The 6348-nt window shown below is 39.1% G+C and overlaps 1 pseudogene; it reads left to right on the top strand.

Annotated features, from left to right (window-relative positions):
- Positions 1-2026: 2026 nt before the first annotated feature.
- Positions 2027-6348, top strand: part of LOC138036111 (TNF receptor-associated factor 3-like) — a 5610-nt pseudogene continuing 1288 nt past the window's right edge.

Raw genomic sequence — 6348 nt, 5'->3', positions numbered from 1 at the left:
TGTCACAGCATATCGAATCTGCCGACGACAGTGTCGATCTATAAATACTGGTCTTGTAGCTAACAAACGCAATTGCTAAAGGTAAACGATGCTGTCCAAGTATCACCAGATCAAAGAAAGCATGTAGGAGACTGGACGTGGACCTGGTTCGCTATTAGCGAGTACGGAAGATTTCCCAGATGGATCCTCTGAACAAACGTTTTGCAGACAGCAGAAAAGGATATACGCCTCTGAAAACTGGATATAAAGATCATTAGATAGATGGGAGATCTCGGCCAAATAAATTAATCCATGATTGATGTAATTAAAGGGCAGTAGACCAGTCTAGCTGATAACCTTTTCTTGCATTTACATTGTTTTAGCCTGCAAACACAGACGTATTTCCGGCCCAAGAAACAACCGCCTGAAATATGTAATCTTATGTAATCGCAGACTAACACTGTTTTTGTATTTCGCCCCAATTTTCGTGCGGTCAGGACAATCTTCAAACTCATCTTGTATGTTTCTCCTCCGAAACGTTTGTTACGCAAGCTAAAGCTGATCAGAAACAACACCAAGTTGTATCCGGGCGCAGAGAGGTTTGTCAGTTATCCTCTAGACGCAACTCAGAGGGTACTATTATGAGACCGTGAGATGAGTTCTGAAATCGTGAGTCTCACGACTAAATGATGAGAGTTGGAAGGACTGGGTTCTCAAGTTCCTTTATTGCGACGTGGTTGCCTCAGCTTGATGATACCACCACGATGTTCAAGTCTTTATATCCAGTATAAGAAGGTGAGATCCATTTTACAGTTAACATTTCCTCAGAATTTAATACTTGAATGTGGGGATTATAGCACCGGAAGCGTACAAGGAGTCGGTGAGTTGTTGTAGTTCCCGCGAATTGTGGATGTTCTGGTTCTGGTTTCCGGATTCCGGTCCGGAAACCGGAAACTGTTCCGGTTTCCGGTTTCCGGGTTTCGGGTGGGATATCTGTATAACAGTTGATACCATATTGTGAGGTCAGGATGAAGGGTATTTTTTCTTCTATATTCAGCGTATCGTGTTGATATTTAGAGGAACTGTCCAGCACTGCTTGAACTTGTAGAGCATCCTCCGCAGTACAGCTATTCAGAACAAGTGATACAGGGGTGTTGTAGAATGTAATTGGCTTTCGTCTCGTGACAATATTTCCCCAGTCAAGTGTTACTATGACAAAATCTGCACAGAAAAATTTAATTCACTGAGCATCATTATAGGAAGCGTTTAACTGACGGTTGCCTTAACCAAAAGGGGAACCCAACGATAATCTTCGGTGAAATATGTGTTCGGGGTAGTCAAAATGTTCTATGAATTTCGGTTCTTTGTTGCTAAACAGCTCAGTACAGATTTCTTTACTAAAACATCACCTAAAAGACTCGCAACCAGGGAAAAGTTTGGCAGTTGAAAGGGTCACCTAGCAGTTCCAGATGAGCAATTGATTCGGTTGGAAGTTCTTAGAAGGTAAACGTTTGGCTAGCAATTTCTGAAATAAAGATATCATTCCCTAAAATTTTCGGACACTTCAACTTTCAGCTATAAGATATCCGAACAGATAAAATTATTTATGGTGCAAACATCTCTTCAGACAGTCTTTATTCATTACAACTAGGAGCCTAGAAATGTCTCTCAAAGGCTTTTGGCTTTAGAGCGGAATTGAATCGAAACCAAAAGAAGGTAAATCGGAACCGGAAGCGGAAGTAATGGGAACATTATTAGCATTTTTAAACTTTACTTCGCAATTCGTTTAAATTCATCGCGTGGACAGCTTTAAGCCATTTCGTGTTTTTTTTTTTTCTTTCTTTGGCTTTTGCTGTTAGCTTTTGCTGGATCGTAACGTGCGTTTTGTCATGACGAACGTGACAACTTTATGCATATTATTTCATGTCAAAGTTCCGACGGCGATCTAAAAAAAGAACCATGATTCTTAAAGTATGGGGGAAAACCCTTTTAACAAGATAAATTAAACGGGTGGTTGTCAAAATGATTAAAAGACGATCGTTTCAAACGTTTGTGCAGGATATATACACTACTATGGTTAACTTTGTCAATGAACCAGATCAAAGGCTTAAATGTCCAATTTGCAAGACTGTTTTTAACGAACCGTGGCAAACGTCTTGTGGACATAGATTCTGCAAATTATGTTTGGAATCCCTTTTAAGGTAGGTAACCTTGTTCACTGTAGGCAGTATTTTCGGCCATTAATACTTAGCCGGAAAGGCGCCACGATCACGATGTCATCGTTTTGGACCTTTGTTAAGCGACGGTCAGCTTTCCTTGGTCCTACAATCATGAGTTATTTCGCTTGTTGAATGACTATCCACACATTTATTTTATTCCTTCAAAATGGATTATGTTGCCTTTCCTTTAGATATCGAGACTGAACTCTGCATAAGGCTCTTTTTGAGAGCGTAATGTGCCGATATCAGTGATATTAAATGAGGAGCATCCAATGGGCTCAAATTTGCATGCGCTCTAGCTCCAGCAGCTCTTTCAGAATGACGTTGGTATATTCATAGGGACCGTTTCTCCCGCAGTTCCTTCTATGAAAGAGGACTAAGGTTTAAGCAGCAGTTTGAATGCTTTTCAATATTACCGAATTCCATGTTTTGCAAGGAACAAAGTTAAAAAAAAAAAGAATATGAGTGATGACCATCGTTCCCCAACGCCTCGATAGTTCATGAAATATCCACTGTGTAAATCATGATGTAGAATGCCGAGCAAGTGAAACCGACGGGGAAACACTTGGCGTTTTAGCGAAAACGAAAAGAATCTATTCAGTTTCGAAAACATTGCTGAAAACCTTCCCACAATATTGATGCTCGATTAATTAAACAGAGATTATTTACTTCCGTTTTTTCTTCTGCCAGCCAAAAAAATCTTCAATGTCCCGTGGATGGCAACCAGATTTCAAAAGACTAATCCTTTCGCGATAAATGCTGCGAAAGGGAAATACTCGATCTCCATTGCCGTTGCCATTACAAAGATCGAAATTGCGATTGGAAAGGAGAATTCCGAGATTTTAAGGTAAATAGTTTCGTTTAAACATCCTCTTTTACTGAGTCCCATCAGCTATTCTTGCATATTGTTGTAAATGGTTTTAATCCAGAAATGATGGGAGTCACTTACATCCGCAAAGGCAAATGCAACCATTTAGGTGTATACTTATTTTTACACACATTACAAAGTTGTTCTAACATGGCCAGCTACCTAATTACAACGACATAGCATTAACGGTATATATATATATATATATATATATATATATATATATATACATATATTTTTGGTTGGGACTGTCTTTGCTGATTAGATTATGTTTCTAATGGGTGACATTTAGAACCATTTTTGGATACAAGTGATGAGGAAGTTGACAGGGATACACTGCGTAACATTTATCATGCAGAACGTTTGCATACAATGTCATAATCTGAGCAAAAGTCTTCTTCAGAGGTCCACAAGACTCGTGACTGCGCTCAGGTTGTGGAGCCGCCAGTCACTCACAAGAGTCGTTCTTTGAACTTCACGCGACTTTATCGGGCAATGCTCACATGAAACCAAGAGACATTTTCACTGTCAACGAATTAACAGCCAGTTTACGACCCTTTTGCACTGCTAATGGCAGACTCCTGTTTCCTTCAGTTTCTTTCAACGCGTCTATAGGTGAATTATGTAATAACATTTAAGCGAACTGAGACCGATCTCTTTTGACACTCTAAATATCCCCATACAAAGTACAAAGACTACAAAGTTGCATTCTCTCATAAATATAACAGTAATCATTAGTCAGTTACTTATTAATAAGAGTGGAGATATTTACGGTTACTGGCCTAGAAAACTCAAAACATGACGTAGTTCTCAATCCTTAATATTCTATAATAATTCCGACCTCCTTTTTACTGTTTTATCGAGCAGGCCCATGAAACAAGCTGTCAATATGGTGACTTGTACAGTGTCTTGCCTGTGGTGAGACAATGGAACGTAGAAGTCTCGAAGAGCACGCATCAAATGCCTGTATTAACAGGACCGTGATCTGTCTATATTGCGGAGGAAAAGTGTGTCAAAGAAACTTGAAGGTATGGGAGAAGAAATATTGAGCTAGTTCTAAAGAGCAATTAAGTCCTATTTCCTTACTATTATTTAAAAGAAAACTACCGAATTGAACCTTGATGTTTTAGCTCAGTTAACGTAGACTCGTGCAGCATCCACACGTGGGACATACTCCCTCGGATTAATAAGTGAACCTGTTTTTCCTCTTTGAATTAAGTCGTTTCCCGTTGCCGTTGTATTGCCTCTGAATAGACAAACATATATTTTCGCTTTCTATTTTCAATATACCTAATTTTATCTTGATATCGTTTCATTTTCATCCGTTTTGAGCAGAGAACCGAAAACAAAAGTTATTGTCTTCTGTTTATCTGTAGGATCATTTTGGTTTGTGCCGGAAATTTCCCGTAAAATGTCATTTACTCTGCGGAAAGGAGACTATACCACGTGACATGTTGGATGACCACTTGACCAAGGAGTGTCCTCACGCGGAAGTACCGTGCCCGTTTTTCATTCATGGTTGCGAATTCAAAGTGAGTGCCTTTTGATAAGTTGAGAGAACAAGTGCTATTTGGAGTTTAAAATACTTTCAGAAAAAAGAAAGATGCATTACTGTCAGTGTGAAAGACGAGGCTTCTTAAAATCAAATCATAAAATATTTGAGTGAAAACGGAAGATTTCCTTGAGAAGGTTTTAACGTTTTCTCGCTGATCTCGTCTGTAATTAATCTGAATTTTTATAAAAATGTACACAGGTAATGATCATGGATTCTTGGTTATAGAAATCGCCACGAGTAATGATTAGGGTTTGCAGAGAACAGCGAAGGCTGAGGTGATCAATTATTTACCCAATCTAACGGAAAGCTATTTAATTTCAGGGTCATTGTTAAAGAAATTCATGAGGCTAGCAAATGAAAAAAAATACTCCCCCCCCCCCACCCCCAACAAAAAGAAAAAGATATTTAATGTTGACATTGTCAATGACTGTCAGCTATGATCTTTATCAAAACTAACAAGGTGAATATTATAAAACGTCTATTAAGTGTCAGTTTTGCTGTGTAAGGTCACATTTAACATCAAAAGTTCGACAAAAGTCACCTTGTTAGTTAATAAAGATAGCCGGCTGACAGTCATTGAAACTGTCAACATCAAGAACCTTTTTCTTTTTACTTTGATCTATGCTAAAATGAACTTTAGGGCTAATTTCTTTCCTGTCAGCCTAGGCTAGCAGGTAAGTATTGAAAGGGAGTAACTTGTTAGCATACCAGGATTTTCATCATTTCTGGCAATTAGTGGAGTGCCATTTGCCATTAACGGCACACTGTCTTTAAACTATTGAACAAATCTTGCATGAGTCGTTGTATTTTACAGATGAGCGTTGGTTGTGCTAGTATTAACGAGGTCTCGAATTTTCATCATGCAAGTTTTAAGCCTGATTTTTTTTTCGGGCCTTCCGAGTTTGCTTTTGGCTTGCGCGGAATTTGTAACTGTAGTATCTTCTAAGAGCTTCTTCGCTTGTCGAAATAGATGAAAATTATAGATTCTCTGTGACGTGAGGTCACACATGTGTCCTCGGGATTCATAACTCCGCAATATAATGGTACACCTTCCAGAGAAGACCTTCAAGGATTCAACACTCCGCAGTACACAGACAGAGGCCTCCCTCTCATTGTTAAATAAACATTGACTTTTGCCCTTCCTCGTCCTCACAGCTTATCGAAAGCCAGGCTATATCAAGTTTTTATCCTGTTTATAATGTTAAGTGGTGTCTCATGTAATGTGTTTTTTGGTCAACAGGGTAAAAAAGAATCTGTTGATGAGCACCTGAAAGCCGCTATAAAGATCCACGTTGAAAAGATGAATCAATCAAGTATTGAAAACCGAAGAAAGTTTATACAAATTGAAGAACAGATCGACCACTTGCAGAAAGAAAAGAACAACTTGGAGCAGCAACTTCAAAATCAAACTGAGGAGCTTGTGGCGGCAAAAATCAATATCCAAACTCAGCAAACGAAAATATCCTTGATAGAGAGCTCAATCACAGGGCAAATAAACGACTTGGAGAAACTACGCAGTACCTTTGATGATGATGCCGCCGCGGATGAAGGAAACGGAACCGTTTTTTCTACGCAGATTGAGGAAATTTTGAACACTGTAAAGGAACACGAAACAAGGGTTAACAATTTGCAAAGCGAGCTTGCGCTCGTCAAGGAAATCACACTGACTTCAAAAGAAAACGGGACGAGACCACGTTCTTTGTCAAATAATCACACCACCTGTGAAC

Source organism: Montipora capricornis, unplaced genomic scaffold (assembly GCF_036669925.1).
Source record: "Montipora capricornis isolate CH-2021 unplaced genomic scaffold, ASM3666992v2 scaffold_459, whole genome shotgun sequence".
Lineage (NCBI taxonomy): Eukaryota > Metazoa > Cnidaria > Anthozoa > Scleractinia > Acroporidae > Montipora > Montipora capricornis.
Note: the sequence above shows the minus strand (reverse complement) of the source record. Positions and strands in the feature narration are given on the sequence as shown.